Here is a 15,795-nt window from a genome sequence, read left to right on the forward strand (position 1 = left end):
CCACTGACTACAGTAAATATATGAGATAGAAGACAGTTCTCCAGGAACTTACATATGCTAATGACTATGTTCTTCAGTCACTTTCCTGGGAAGATGAGCAATTGTTCAGGATGAAGTTGGCACATACATGTGGCTATACATGGACAGTTGAGAAGACAACTGAGGCTCTACATGTCACCTGGCATGAGGGAAATGGCATCCAGAGCCCAAAACATCATCAGAAATGCAAAATTCTGAGATTCAAGGACAATGAGTTGTTCAGTTCAATTCCATTGTAATGAGACTTTATTCAGCATCTGTTAGGTGTTAGGTAATGTCCGGAGAGCCCTAGGGGTACCAAGATAAATAAAAAATAAATTTAACTTTCAAGGAGTTATTTTTCTGGTAGAAGAGACAGTCAAATGAATAACACAATAGATATAATGAATAAAAAGCAAAATTATAGACATATGCATTAATACACAACAGATAAAAAAGATGCGTAGTGGTATGATAATGGTAGAACATGTATCAGTTTTGAAATCATGTGGACCTTGGCTTAAATCCTAGATCTGTCCATTGTTTGCCATAAAGCTTGGGAAAATATTTTAACTATTTTTAGCCTGGTTTTATGTTTTTTGAGAATGGAGATAACATCTACTTTGAAATGCCTTGTGAGGTTTAAGCAAGGTAAGATTTACAAAAGCATCAAATATAGTACTTGGTATGAGTTTCCTAGCAGGAGCTCAAGAAATGTTAGTTTTTTCTGTGTGTGTGTGTGTGTGTGTGTGTGTGTAATTCACAGAGTAGACAAAGACTGAACTGGGTTTAGAACGATGAATAGGATTTCTCTAAGAATAAAGGAACAATCTACGGAAAAAAAAAAAGTAAAAAGTGGGGAACATCTGGTATTGTTGATATTTAAAAGGGGGAACGAGCAGCAAAGGGAGATGAAGCTAGGGAGGTGGCGTAGATTTACAAAGGAACTGAGAAATGAGCAAAGCAAAAATGTATATACTCAGGAAGTATCACAGAATGTGTGACCAAGGAGCATCAAGCATCATGACAGCTGAAGGTCTAAAAGTAGTGGACTGTCCTAACTTGCCACAAAACTATGAAGTTTGAACAGTCTCAAAAGTTAGCTTTCAGTCTTCTAGTGAGTTCATCAATGTCACTAATGGACTTCATTTAGTAGCAAACTGCAGAACAAGATCAACTAAACAAAATTCTGGAATGCAGAATGCAGTCATTTTACCCTGTGCCGAGGTAACAACAGCAGAATACCCAAGATGCTACTGTGCAATGTGTTAAATTGGGATCAAAGAGATGTTAAATTGCCCATGAGGCACAGCATTTAGTAGTGAAGCAAAACTAAAGATGGCTGGGAATGTTGGTGTTCACCTCCCAGATCCAACTCATAGCACTGAGAGCACATTCTTTGCAAGTGTAAAATGATATTCCATTCCCAAAATAACATCACCCAGAGGCAAGTCTCACGTGTACTTGGACCAGAAGTAAAACACACTAGAACATACTAGAAGATCTGTCTTTCTTACAACAGTCTGGTATATAGCTCAAGGGACCACACTTCCTTCCTCTCTTTTTTGAGAAATAGCTTAGGATGATCCACTGATTTAAGAGGGAACCACCCCAGGCTTTTGGATGGAGCTGCAGACACAGTTTGAAGGATAAAATTCATGTGGGCCCACCAGAAAAGATGTTCAACCTTTTTTTTTTTTTTCAGTACGTGGGCCTCTCACTGTTGTGGCCTCTCCTGTTGCGGAGCACAGGCTCCGGACGCGCAGGCTCAGCAGCCATGGCTCACGGGCCCAGCCACTCCATGGCATGTGGGATCTTCCCGGACCGGGGCACGAACCCGTGTCCCCTGCATCGGCAGGCGGACTCTCAACCACTGCGCCACCAGGGAAGCCCTTCAGCCTTTTTTTAATAGTTACATTGGCATAGGATGATGGTGTCCTTTCAAAGTCAGGGACAATACAATTGACCACAGAGTTAACAAGTTGAGAATGCTTCCTGACAGTCCTTCATGTATTCAATAAATATACCCTGAGCACTTTCAAAGTTTTAGGTACTGGAAAGCAAAAATAAGTAAGATAACTGCCCTCAAGGAACTCCGTCTAGAGAGGAAGGGGACAGAATGTAAACAGATAGTTATAATACAAATTATCATTTGTATTAATTATCATTTGTACCAGATTCCATGGAATCACAGATGAGAGTAACTAAGTCTTCCCAAATCTGGAACGTTGCATTATTGTTATTGGAATACACCCTGTGCAGAGGTTTATGCATCATAGCAGGTTCTCAATAAATATTCATTGAAGTAATGAATAAAAAGTGATAAAACCTCAAGTATAAATTTATCTGTAGTATTAAGTATTTAATCACTAACTGAGATTAAATAAAGAAATTTAATTAGCACTTGGCGTGAGCTTAGCAATCTGTAAAATGCTATGGGACCACGGAAGACAGTTTGTCAATGGAGGAGGAGGGACAAATAGGGATGCTAACTGATACTGTGAAGTTTGAGTTGAATCTTGAAGAAGAGTAGGAATTCACCAGATATACAAGTGGAAGGAGCAGGATTCTAGGCAAGGAGGAAAGCACATGCCAAGCTATGCAGGTATGTTTTGGTCCAGGGGACCACTTGGGTACATTTTAGTGTACCTGGAGGCATAGGGTGCTTATAGGGGAGTGAGAGGAGGTGAGGCCAGGAGGTCGTCATAGTAATACCTCATACTGTCAAAGTACTTACTATGTGCCAGACACTGGGCCAAGCACTTTATATGTATCTTATCATGTAATCTTCAAAACAACACTAAGAGGTTGTTAGTACTATAAGAGGTACTATTATTATCCCTATTTTACAGATAAAGGAAATTGAATTCAGTGAGGGTAAGCAACTCGCCCATGATCACACAACTATGAAGTTGTGATGCTGGGCCTCAAATTCAGCTCTGACTCCAGAGACCATCTACTTAACCAGTAACAGTTCTACCTTATACATTAAAAAGACGTTTGCTATGACTCAACAACTCCAGTTTCCCAAATACAATAAGAGGACATCATAAAGTTTTCAGGACTACAGTAAAATGAGAAAAAGAAGAACTATAAAATGATTTTTTTCCCATAAAGTTAGAAAACTATTCAATTATTTTGAATTTGTGTTCATCCTATTTTCTGACTTCAAGATATTTCTTTTGTGAAATTATGTTGATAGAAGTTGACAGTTTTTAAAAAAATATTCTTTTCAGAGTTAAAAACTGGCAATCCCATGACACTTCTCCAAATCTAGGAAATCACTGCTCTAAGCTATGAAGCTATGCTGCCTTACGAAAGGTTGTGTAGGTCATGCTACAAGATTTAAATCTGTCCTGTAAGCAATGGGTATTTAAGTATTTTTAGCAAAAAATTATAAAATGTGCATTTAGAGGGATTACTCTTTTATTAGCATTCTTTTTTTTTTTTTTTTTTTTTTTTTGCGGTACACAGGTCTCTCACAGCTGTGGCCTCTCCCGTTGCGGAGCACAGGCTCCGGACGCGCAGGCTCAGCGGCCATGGCTCACGGGCCCAGCCGCTCCGCGGCATGTGGGATCCTCCCGGACCGGGACACGAACCCGTGTCCCCTGCATCGGCAGGCGGACTCTCAACCACTGCGCCACCAGGGAAGCCCCTATTAGCATTCTTTTATTAGCATGAGGATAGACTGGAGGGGGAATGATGAGAGAGAAGACAGGGAGATTAGCTGGAAGGTGATCCTAACAGTCCAAGAAAGAGATGATGAGAAACTTGAAGGAAGACTAAGGCAAGAGAATGAAGAGAAGGGGATGGTTTCAAGAGACATCGAAGAGGTAGACTCAGTGGGCATTGGTAACCAATGAGATATTGGGTGTGCAGGAGAGGGAGAATCTAGGATGAGTCCCAAGTTTCCAACCTACAACCCTTTGAAGGATGGACCCTCCTGCTTAAGATTTTTTATACAAAAAGAAGAGCAGGTTGGTGAGAGGAGACACAGTAAGTTCAGTTCAGACATGTTTTGATTTCAAGGACAATCAGGTGAGCATGATTTTAAAATATTGATTCTATCTTACCAAGCTTCTGAAAAAGAAAATAAAAGATTATCTAATATAGTCATGAAGTTTGACAGAGGTTTAAATACTCAAGGCCAAAAAAATTTTGCTACATGAAGTAAAAATTTTAGTAAATGTACAAAATTAATCCCAGGCATGGGTGTGGAGCTGTGTCACATGACTACTCTTATATTGTGAGCGCCGTCATACTTCATTGTTAAGATGAGTCAGAGAAACATTAGTAAATTGTAAATTGTTTGGAAGGTTTTTTGGGACCTATTAGAAAGACTAAAATAATGATCACAAAGTGCTTTGAGATCCTCAAATGAAAGATGCTCAGACAAAGACATTATTAATGTTGTCTATAAAGATGTAGAAAGAGGTATCTTTAGTTACCCAGAAAAGCCTGTAGATAAAAGACAATGCTCAGTGACTCGGAAGCAGAAATACCTGATATTACTTCTGAATTCCTATGAGAGTAAATAGTAACAAATCAAGTGCACCCTTTAAAGATATGAACACTTGTGACAACAGCTTCCTAAGGATGGATATTCCTTAACACGATATCCATCTGTGGACAATGAAACTCACATTCTCTCCTCACGCCACCACAATTAAAGGGAAAGAATCTCGACCTGACAATCTGCCCTTCAGTATCTCAGACCTGGGCTGAGGGCAGATCTAGTGACCTCCTCCTGAATAAAAAGGGGAAGGGGATTGGGCAGTAAATTCTGTCCTGGCGAACATCAGCTCAGTAGTAAATCGGAATCCTCTCCGTGCCCTCTTTATTATCACATTCACAGCATGAAGTTATGAGCTTCCTCACAGCTCCCGCTATAAAAATGTGATGGATGGTAGGGAAACCTCAGGGAGTTAATCTATTCTTCCATTAAATTTTACTTTAATTGGTCTGTGAGTCAATCAGAAACTCACTAGACAGTGAGTGAATTAAGAAAGAAAAGAATGAAACAGAAAAAGAGCTTTCTTTTGCAGTTACTATATTATAATGCAGGATTATTCTTCCATTTAAAGAAAAGGGAGACCATTGGTCCATACAAATAATTTCTGGCGCTGTAAAGACAATGAGAGAAAAACAGGCAACCATGAATCCTACTCACTGGTGACATTAATGCATATGACATTTACACACACTCACACATACCCCACCAAGAAAAAGCAGGCTTCTCAGACCCCCTCCACCACCATCACCAGTAATTAGAATGAGAGAGAGAGAGAGAGAAAGAGAGAGAGCGAATAAACCTGAATTGCTGCCTCTAGGAAAATTAATACAAAGAAAAATAAGCTGTTAAGAATCTCTATCATCAGAAACATAACTGTAGGTACAAAAGAAGGTAGATGCTAAAGACCAAGGATGGATCAGCTGAAGTTTTCATGGGTTCAGTTAGTAAAATGTTTGTGCAGTATTTAAGGCCATAATGGGCTCTGATAAAGATTCTCAGAATCTAATAATGGCCTCTCTGGACTTCTTGTCTAATTAGTGGAATAAGAAGCGAGCCAGCTTGAAACTGAGCATTGCTTGGGATGAGGAAGAGGGAAGAAAAGGCAAAGCTGAAAGAAAAATAAACCAGAGGGAAGGAGAAGAAAAACAAGAGCAGCCAGGGCTTTAAAAACTGCTCCTGAGCTGACAACTGAAGTTTATGCCCTGAAATATATGATAATAAGGTTTTATGGGAGCGAGCCCCAGGGACCCAAATGTCTCTCTGTAAACAACAGACTTCAGGGAAAAGCCAAGGTTTGAGTAATGTACTCAGTCTCTACTCATGATAAAAAAAAAATGGCAAAAAGTAGTGAAGACAGGAAATAACTCCCTTTATTCTAACTGTAGAACCCTGAGTTGCAGCAAATGCCCTCTGAGGGCAAAGACGATTGACAACCAGTGTAGAAATACAGTTGTCCCATGTTAAGACAAGGAATTTAAGCTTCAGCTGCCTCAAAAACCTGAGGTTGTAGGAGAAGAATCTAGTAAAGTGCTGCCTGTCCACCCCTAACACGTGGGTAATATATATGTCCAGAGATATATATATGTCCAGAGACCGAATGGTTTACTGTGCAGTGTAGTTCCAGTGGAATTACTGGAGGGACATTAGCATGACCGAATTCTTGGAGTACATACTCTTTTATCTCCAGTGCTGCAAAGGGTTAAGCCTTAACGTGCTGCCTGTTCCCACTGGTCCACATTTCGGGCCAGGTCACCTAGAGGGATATTACCAGCTGAACTCCATACTGAGGATGATGATTTCCTTTGGAAACTAGGGTCAGGTAAAGCTCAAAGGTAGTCTTTTTTTTTTTTTTTTTGCAGTACGCGGGCCTCTCATTGTTGTGGCCTCTCCCGCTGCGGAGCACAGGCTCCGGACGCGCAGGCTCAGCGGCCATGGCTCACGGGCTTAGCCGCTCCGCGGCATGTGGGATCTTCCCGGACTGGGGCACGAACCCGTGTCCCCTGCATAGGCAGGACTCTCAACCACTGCGCCACCAGGGAAGCCCTCAAAGGTAGTCTTAAGCAACAGCTAAATGATCAAAGTCCCTGGTGTACTCTGAGACTACATCAGGTTGCCTTTAAAATTCTTCATCCTCAAAGACAACAGCTCTCTCCTCTTCATATAAATGTAAGGCCAAGAGACAGTGAAGTGCTATTTCTATAGGCGTTAATTCCACCTTACATATTAAAAAGGTATTTGTTGTGCCCTAATCACTCAGGTCCAGAATCATAAGGGACCTTGTTTCTTGGTGGGAGGCTGTAGTGTGAAAGGTTACTTAGTCATCACTAGCCTCTAGCGATGCTGGAACACTACACATGGGGCTCCTCAAACAGGAAGTCAAAGCCAGGCCTGACCCCTGGATGAACTCAGTGCATTTTCAGGCAAGAGGCCTGATGAATGTCCAGGGACAGTACTGCTCTGTGCCTCTGTGTCCGTATGTATGTGTTTACTCCTCCGTGTGCATGTGTGGAGGTGGGTGGTACTGAAGGGAAGGAGGGTGTGAAGGTTCTGGATAATTATGAAAATTAGATCTTTTACAGCAGGCTTCAAGCTCAATTTGGGCTGACAGCTCATGAACAGATTATCTGAAGTCTTAATAGGCCAATGCTGGTTCAATAGCTGTATGGTTAAATCATGCACATTTGTGCCACAGCTGACACAGAAAGCAGACCCACATGCCTCAGAGGGATCATGTAGATGAGTCTATATTTAACATTCTTTCTCTCTGGGGAAGGCCAAACAAAGCGAAACAAAACACATCTAACATCATGCCTACGATTTTTGCCAGCCAAGGAAATATTTTAATATTCTTTTTGCTGCAAAACATCTAGTAGTAGAAATGATACCTGATTAATAAAGCCATTCTAACTATGTTTAATATTGATGTCTTTCCAAAGCATTTCTGAATCCAGCAGTAAGAGATATTATGTTCTAAACTGCTTATATTCAAAACCAGCTGGCTGGGTCAGGGTGGGCAATTTTTTTCTACTTTCTAGTTACCTGTCCCCAAAGCACAGACCCTCCTGCTTCCCGTACTCTGGTGGTAGCTTTGTAAAATGATGTCAAGATATCCAGTCCCCTGACACATCCTGAATTCTCCAAGAATGTGTTTCCTGAACATTCCTGATAATGGGCTTAGTACTAAAGGCGTTAATGAGGTTGGGTACAGCAGCATTTCCTGCTTAGAGGAGGAAAGAGTTCAACATTAAAAGCATTTTCTTCTTATTTTTCTCTGTGTTTGCAGTAACAGCACCTCACAGCTTCGCGTGGGGGAAGGGGTAGAGCTAACCTGCTTGGCATCTGGCTTCCAGCAGGGACAGAGGCTCATCCACCTCACCCCTCAGGCTTCTTTAACTGAATTAGCCGTATTAAGTGCCTTGGTAGCCCAGGGAATGAACGTCGTCGATCAGTGCCTGGGAAGGCATGTTTGGAGGGTATAATTCTGCCGGAGGAGAATGGACTCCCCAGCACATGGGCCTAAACTGCAGAGTAACAGAGCCCTAAATCTCCAGTTGCAGATTTACAGCCTCCATTCTCCTTCTTTACTGCAAATACAATCCGGCAGTAATGGTCTAACACAGAAACACCATCACCAACTGGCTGATGGCGCGCATAAAAGCAATGTCAACCAAAAACTATGAGTTTATAAAAGGGAACAAACCCTCAACAGTGACAAGAACATGAAACCCATTAACAATTTAAACACTCTCCATTTTTTATTTCCTACCTTGGAGCTATTATTGCTGATAGAAAGCTTCTCAGTGGAGTTAACCACTGCAAGGGAAGGTTAGAAGCTAGCTTAACTCCTAAGACAAGAGGTTATGTGGTTTGAACCATTTGATGGTGTGGTTTGAACCTTTGCTAATAAGAATGCCACCTGGTAACTTGTAGCGCAAAAGAAGGTCTCAGAAAATGGCAGGTGTGATAGGATCTCCCCTAGTAGGCCTATCAAATTATTCTCAGGGATCACACAGAATAAATATGGTTGGGACTTGCTGGTCTACTGAACATGCTAAGATCTGGGCCTGTACTGTAGAAGGAATGATAGAATGTTTTGTGGAGGAACTTCTGTAAAAACCAAGGATCAGATCTTGGCTTTATGATATTCGGTGTTTATATGAGGTTTAATTTCAGTGATAGCTCTAATCCCTTGAAGGGACATTGCCACCAGAATATTTCTACTTTGTGAATTGACTATACCTGGGCTATGATGTAAAATATAACTTGTCACACACTATTACCTTCAGTCTTTAGGTAATCAGGTACAAAGATTATAACTAATTTGCCCAACTTAACTACAGGACTCTCACATTAAGAAAATATTACTATGGAATTCTCTGAGGAAAAATGCTTGAGCAAGCCATCTTCTCCCCCACTCCTCCCAACCAGTGAAAATGAAGATAGGACCTTAAGGAGATACATAAACTCATCATACATAAGCTCATCATTGGGTGATTCACCCCAAAACAAAGATTCTTCCTTCTGTTCTTTAAATGACAAACCCAGTGGCAATAACAAAGTCATTCCTTTTGTAATTTTGAGCTTTGTGTGTGTGTAATTTGGTAAACAATTCATCTTTTAGAAACAGGATTGTAGCATTAAAAAGGAAAGAAACCAGGGTTTCCCTGGTGGCGCGGTGGTTGAGAGTCCGCCTGCCGATGCAGGGGACACGGGTTCGTGCCCCGGTCCGGGAAGATCCCACATGCCACAGAGCGGCTGGGCCTGTGAGCCATGGCTGCTGAGCCTGCGCGTCCGGAGCCTGTGCTCTGCAACGGGAGAGGCCACAACAGTGAGAGGCCTGCGTACCGCAAAAAAAAAAAAAAGGAAAAAACCTTGTTTTTCCAAAGAAAAAAAAAGACTATGTTGAATATGTCTACATATATTCACACAAATAGTGCCAATCTTGATTTACATATATTGTGCTGATTATTTGAGTAATTTAACATAAAATTTAATCTGTACTAATGGGCCTGGGGGAAGTACGAATAAAACTGAGGAATAAATAATTATTTTGCAGTAAAATGAATACCATCAATATATATAAAAACACCAGTTTCAGTGATGCACAAGTATTATATTGTAAGAATTTTCCCATATTTTTGGCACTTTAGAAATGCATTCCCTCACAAAGGAATATCAACCTACTGCAGGCTCTCTTAACCTGGGCTAGTTTTAAGAAAGGGATCATTTCATACTGCTTTGATACATGTACATAGATATTGAACCGAGCAGACATTGCACCTGTTGGTCTTAAGTGTCTCCTCCTCTGAGGAAAAGACATTGAGGAGAAGGAAAATAAGAGAAGTTAAATAAAAGACAAGAAACAAGGAACTAACAAAATAAAAGTTATTTTTCCTCCCAGTGGGCAAGAAAATCAAGCTACATTAATTTTCATTATAACAGTGTTAGAAAATGCTTAGCCTTAATGCCTGGTAATGACCAGAGCTAATACGGTTCTGCTTTCAGTTTGGGTAATGCTTAGGAAGTAGCAGGCTGCATGGCAGCTTTCTGGACCTATACAATCAACCCCAATGAAGCCTTTTCTCTAGCTTGAGTCATAACCATAAATACCACCCCATCCCCACATTCCAGTAACAAAGTCCTTCCTTCCTCCCATGCCCCTAAACAAAGGGGACAACAGTGTGTTTGGTGGGAACATCTTGAAATAAGATATCACTCCCCAAATGGAAGGAAGTCACAGGGGAGATTGACGCCATAAAGGCAGTTCCATCCTATTGAAACGCCAGCAGATGGGGTCATAAACATTTCCTTCTCCCCTTGCTAACAGCCACCAAGTCAGCTTCATCTTTATCTTTATCTTTATCTTCCTGTCAGGTCATAAATACCTCTCACTCAAGCCTCACACACAGCTGGGCCATGCCAGGCAAGTTTACTTCCTGTTAAGGGTTCATTTCAGCAAACATTTAGAAGTAGGTGGGGGGAAGAAAACTGAAAACTCTGCTGATGATACAGTGCAGTATTATAGTGCAGTAAAGGAACTTGGGAACCTCAAAGAAGGGCTTGGTCAGACTAAGAAACGACCAAACTGCTTAGCAAAAAGCATGAAGATCCACTTAGAAGAAGATACTTTCATAGGGAAAATGGTTCAAGTAATTAGCTAAAAATTATACTTGTTACAAACAAACAGAAGAGCTGAATAGTGTCAGTGGCTTCTGCTCTTTGTTCTAGAACCTCTAAAATGCTGCATGGGTTCTTTCCATTTGTTCATGGGTCTGGAACCTGGACCATAATCACACACGATGGGAACAGGAGATTTCCAGGAGTAGTAACTCAATACAAGTCCTTGCTTAGTCAGAGGTTGGAGAAAGAATGTACCCCTTTTACTTACAGAAGTTGGGTACCTGGGGAAGGACTGACCTTCTGACTTTCCTTCATTCCTGGGGAGCAGTTTTATGCTTGGGAAGCAATCTGCCTGAGGGACTCTTAGCAGCTTCAAAATTGTGGAATCTAAAATGGTAGAAGCCTGGAAGATAGCGGGTATCTTCCTCCTCAACTTGACTGGAGCAATTGCCCCTCCTGAATTTCTGGGGTATCTGTGCTCTTCAAAAGTGACTGTCATCTTTATAAAACACAACCAGCAATCTGATTTTGAAAAAGCAGCATTTTAATGAACATTTTCTGATGAAACAGTAAAGTCTTCTTAAATAAGAATGATGTTTCTTGCTCAGATTGGAGTTGGGTAAAAGTGCCTTCATTATGCTTTGAGAATGGCTGCTCTGTGTAACTTAGATACTGTGTAACTTAAAGAGAGAAAAATGAAGCTAGCACTAATAAGTTTTCTATAAGAGTTATAGCAAATGGGTTTGACTCCCAGCCCTGACACTTCACTAGCTGTGTAACCTTGGGAAAGTTACTTAATCTCTGTGCCTCAGTCCTCTCATCTACAAAATGGGTACAATAACAGCCCCCCTCCATCTTTTAAATTGTTGCTTTATTTTCACTGAAATCTATTTTAAAATAATATTTTAAGTTCATCTCATAAACTTCTTTCTTATACACTGAATTTCATAGCTTTCCTATTTTATTCCATTTCAGCATCTTTTCTTTCATTGTATCTACATTATTTTCCTTCATATTCCCTTTCTCATTGGTTTTTTTTTTTTTTTTTTTTTTTGCGGTACGCGGGCCTCTCACCACTGTGGCCCCTCCCGTTGCGGAGGACAGGCTCCGGACGCGCAGGCTCAGCGGCCATGGCTCACGGGCCCAGCCGCTCCGCGGCATGTGGGATCCTCCCGGACCAGGGCACGAACCCGTGTCTCCTGCATCGGCAGGCGGACTCTCAACCACTGCGCCACCAGGGAAGCCCTCTCATTGGGTTTGACAAAGATAAACTAAATTAACCTATGTAAATTACTTGGAACAGAACATGGCACATTGTAGGAGCTACTGTAAGTGTTAACTTGAATATGAAATGGAAGGCCTATGTAATTTAGTCATCTGGATGGCATCTAAAGCAAAGGATATTGGTCACATTCTTAAAAAGCTTCAATTAGGCTGAATATTAGGCCTCAGACTGGCATTCAAGGTTTTCCATAAACGTGGCTGATTTGCTTTACAGTTCTCTCTCTTCATCTTCCTACAAGTAAGGAACCCCTGACAGACTGGACTACTTGGTGTTTCCTGAGCACATCCTGCATTTTCCCACCCCTACACCTTTGTACATGTAGCCGCTTCACTCTGAAGTTCGCCACTCCCACTTTTATCCTCCCCCATCTCGACCTACTGAAATCACAGAACCGCAGAGTTTCTCTCATTCAAACGATTACTTTTCTATTTTTCTATCCATCCAAGACCTGACTCAAATGCAGCTACTTCCTGAATTATGGAGTTTTAGAGCTGGAAGAGCTTAGAGACCAAATGGTCTAATTTCTTTTATTAGGGCTGGAAGAGGTTAAATGATTTGCCTAAAGACACCAAATTACAGCTCAGACTACAACTGGGGACTCCTAACTGTGCAGAGATCTCTGAGAGCAAATCACGGAGCCTCTTGCTCCTCCTCATCACTCTGATCTTTTTTTTTTTTTTTTTTGGCGGTACCATGCAGCATGTGGGATCTTAGTCCCCCAACCAGGGATCAAACCTGCACCCACTGCAGCAGAAGCACAGATTCTTAACTACTGCACCACCAGGAAAGTCCCCTCATCACTCTGATCTTAACCTGCCTGGTCTTCTTGTAGTTGTTACAGCACCCAAGCCTTATCACATAATCTCTTGAATTGCAGTTATTTGGGTACATGTCTTATCTCCCACCATGTCTCATGTACCTTTGACACCTCCATTTCTATCCCCAGAGGGCTTAGAACAGAGCCTATAACTAGGAGGTACTTAGTATTTGAATTAATGTATGAATGAATGCTCAAAAGGAAGGAGCTGAACAGCCTTTTCATCGCACTGACTCATCTCTCATAGTCTCAAAGTTCTTGCTACTCCAGCTATCTGAACAGAACTATCAATTCCAGGGCACAGTAAATAAATACTTCTCTATCTGTAGAAAAGTTAGTGTAAATTGTGTCATTATATCTTATACATATGCACTAATTCACTTGCCTGACAAAAGTTTCTGAGCATTCATGTGCATTTCACTATGAGGTATGCACAGGAGATCTTGGGCTGATAATTTACCAAAGAAGTAGGAGACCAAACCCTGCCTTCCGATTGGTTGCAATCCATTGGGAAGAACTATATATGACACAACTAGAGATCTATTAACTGAGCACCTTGAAAGCACATATGTGAAAATTAAGGCAATGGCACGACAAAGAGGTACAGAAAGGCTAGGGAGTAGTAGTTATCAGAGGAAGCTGCTGATATCATGTAGCATGTCTTATGCTGTCTTTTTTATGGGCCTCCAATTTGCAAACTAAGCCCAACACTTCTGATTTGTTTCTCTTTGTCACTCATTTTCTTTACTCAAAGATTTAAGAGTAACCTTCCTTTCCTTCCCTATAAAAGTTTTGGTTGCTGACCAAGGTTTGACTAAATACCATTACATGTGTACTTTTCCAGCTGGGAACAGTAATAGTAACAATGTGTGAACCATTAAAAAAATTTCAAAGTGCTTTTATATGTCTCTTTCCATCCTTTTTTTTTTTTTTCAACAAACTCAGGACGGAAGTGTCAAGTGCAAACTATATGCCATAGATGTATATGTGATGTATAGCAGCTATACATCTATTTTGCAACTTTATTCTACTTTATTTCTGGAATTTCTCTTCATGAATTTTCCCAAAGGAAGAAAGGCATATCTCTATTACAATACCCTGCTTATTTTCTTAATCACACTAATCACAATCTAATTATTTTATTTAGTGGTTTACTTCCTTATTACTAGTCTCCCCAATAGAAAGTAAAACCCCACGAGGACAGGAATCTCATCTATCTTGTTCTTTCATTGTAGGCACTGGACAAGAAATCGCTGAATAAACAAACAAATGAATGATCAACAATACTATTTCTGTTAAGGCAAATAGGTCATAATGATGAAAGAGGCCAATGAACAGACCTCTTAGTGTAGGACTGATTAGCTCTAGTTTACCCATTTGTCTTCCAGGAAGGATGATGGGCTACAGAAAAACAAGTAGTTCTCTTAGTTTTTAGTTTTGCCAATCATCCACCAAATAATTATTGAATGTTTTCTCTGCATAGGGTACTGCATTAAGAACTGTAGGCAATAAGAAGTTTAAGATATAATCCTTGTCCCCAAGGATCCCATGTGATTACAGCAATACAATAGTAATATAAGACAGCAAAGACAAATTTGGAATAAGTGATGCAGACAACATTTGTTCTCAGTCAGAGAAGGAGAAAGTGCCTTAGATTGGTGTGGTCGGGAAGGGCTGCCTGGGTGGGGGCGGATTTTGAGTTGAAGATAAATTGAGTTTCCATCAATGCAAAGGGTTCACTAGAAGGCCTTTAAAATAAAATCCTGTAACTTCAATATGCCTCAACATATCCCACAGTTAGGTATGTTTAATTAAATAATGGAAATACTTTGAGGTCCTCCAACAGACAGTAGCTTGTCAATGCAAAACAGCGCTATTAGACTGTTGGGCTGGCCCCCATAGCAGGTTTTTAATGGCTTTATGTATGTTTAATCACACTTCTTTGGTTTGTCCTCTCAGCTTCAGTCCCATTAGAATTTAAAAGGTCAAGTTTCAAAAGCCTAAAAAAGTGATTTAGAATAGAAATGTCAACTTAACCTTAACCACAGCTAAACTAATGCTATAAAAGTATTGAAAATTGTACCTCGTATAAAATACATGAGTGAAAGAAGAATATGAAAACTTTTTCATTCTTTTCTGAGGCTATATTTTAAAAACAGAATTTCAGTAAAACTAAAAAAAAACACAATTTGAATTTTACTAAAAATTATGGCTCACCGATAACTGTTGACACATATTGCTTATCTGGGAGAGCACAGAGGCCCCATAAGCGAGTGAGAAAGGAGACTAGGTAGACCTAATAGCATGGAAAGGGAGCAATCTTTTGAAAATGACATAGATTTGTTATAGCTCTGAAGGGTAAGACAGGGCCTGAGGAGCACTTTCTGCAGCTTGCTGGTTGGAGCTGTTGCTTTTTACCTGAAGCATCCTATCCAGAGCCTCTCACCTTCATTCACACTTCCATTTAAATATCTCTTGCCTTTTCTCACAAACGCATTCCTTGATTACAATTTTATGTTTTATATTAAAACAACTCCAAATTGTTACAATCTATTATGGTTTATAATATAAACCATATTCTTTTTCCTGCCCTGGAAAGAGATGATTTTTTAAACTGACCCCTTTCGCTAACAGAAAAGTCAGAAATTAGCCAAAATAAGTGATTCTTTCCTTTAAAAAAAAATGGTTTTGTGGTATTATTATTTAAAATCACAATTGTGTATTTTTATAATCATCTCTGTTATATAACTCCATCTATCAGGAATTATAGTTCCATTTCTGATATTTCCACACCTGCAGATATATAGGAGATTAAAAAGTGGATTAAGGGGCTTCCCTGGTGGCGCAGTGGTTGAGAGTCCGCCTGCCGATGCAGGGGACACGGGTTCGTGCCCCGCTCCGGGAAGATCCCACATGCCGCGGAGTAGCTGGGTCCGAGAGCCATGGCCGCTGAGCCTGCGCGTCCGGAGCCTGTGCTCCACAGCGGGAGAGGCCACAACAGTGAGAGGCCCGCGTACCGCAAAAAAAAAAAAAAAAAAAGTG

At 40.7% G+C, this 15,795-nt stretch overlaps 1 protein-coding gene across 1 annotated transcript in view; it reads right to left on the reverse strand.

Annotated features, from left to right (window-relative positions):
- Positions 1-15,795, reverse strand: part of SKAP1 (src kinase associated phosphoprotein 1) — a 276,251-nt gene that overhangs the window by 88,649 nt on the left and 171,807 nt on the right. The window lies entirely within an intron of this gene.

This window comes from Globicephala melas, chromosome 20 (assembly GCF_963455315.2).
Source record: "Globicephala melas chromosome 20, mGloMel1.2, whole genome shotgun sequence".
NCBI classification, from domain to species: Eukaryota; Metazoa; Chordata; class Mammalia; order Artiodactyla; family Delphinidae; genus Globicephala; species Globicephala melas.